General features: G+C 38.8%; 1 protein-coding gene across 1 annotated transcript in view; it reads left to right on the top strand.

The window, feature by feature from the left end:
* LOC104982717 (ankyrin repeat domain-containing protein 26-like) overlaps nt 1–758 on the top strand; it is a 48,040-nt gene that overhangs the window by 19,135 nt on the left and 28,147 nt on the right. The window lies entirely within an intron of this gene.

The raw sequence follows: 758 nt of genomic DNA, 5'->3' as shown, positions 1-758 counted from the left end.
TTTTTGTTTTTTTTTTTTCTTAATTTTTATTTTATTTTTAACTTTTACATAATTGTATTAGTTTTTGCCAAATATCAAAATGAATCCGCCACAGGTATACCATCGTGTTCCCCCATCCCGAACCCTCCTCCCTCCTCCCTCCCCATACCATCCCTCTGGGCCGTCCAGTGCACCAGCCCCAAGCATCCAGCATCGTGCATCGAACCTGGACTGGCAACTCGTTTCCTACATGATATTTTACATGTTTCAATGCCATTCTCCCAAATCTTCCCACCCTCTCCCTCTCCCACAGAGTCCATAAGACTGTTTGTTTTGTTCATCATGCAGATTCTGGTAGCTTGTTGAAAATTTGGGATGCAGTTTTTTCCTGTGAAAGATTAGTAGCTTTTCAAAGAAGCCACTGTGAACTACTTAGAGAAAAAAATCACAAAATGAAAAGTAAGGTTCGTGGGCTACAAAAAGAGCTGTCAGAAAGCAAAGAAGTCAAATCACAGTTAGAGCATCAGAAAGCAATGTGGGAACAAGAGCTCAGCAGCTTGAGGTACTGCACATCTCGCTTTTAAAGAAACACTTGAACTGTTGTTTTGTTTAATACCGCAGAGATGTAGGTGTTCTATAAGGACTAACTTATCCTCTTGGATTTTACAGGAGAGAAAATGTATTGTGGAGTGTGAAATTCTTGGAAATAATACAGCAGGTTCTTAACAGTGAATGCATCTAATAACTTAATGTATATTTTTCCAAATCATCATTTTCAT

This window comes from Bison bison, unplaced genomic scaffold (assembly GCF_000754665.1).
Source record: "Bison bison bison isolate TAMUID 2011002044 unplaced genomic scaffold, Bison_UMD1.0 scf7180017864538, whole genome shotgun sequence".
Taxonomy (NCBI): Eukaryota; Metazoa; Chordata; class Mammalia; order Artiodactyla; family Bovidae; genus Bison; species Bison bison.
Note: the sequence above shows the minus strand (reverse complement) of the source record. Positions and strands in the feature narration are given on the sequence as shown.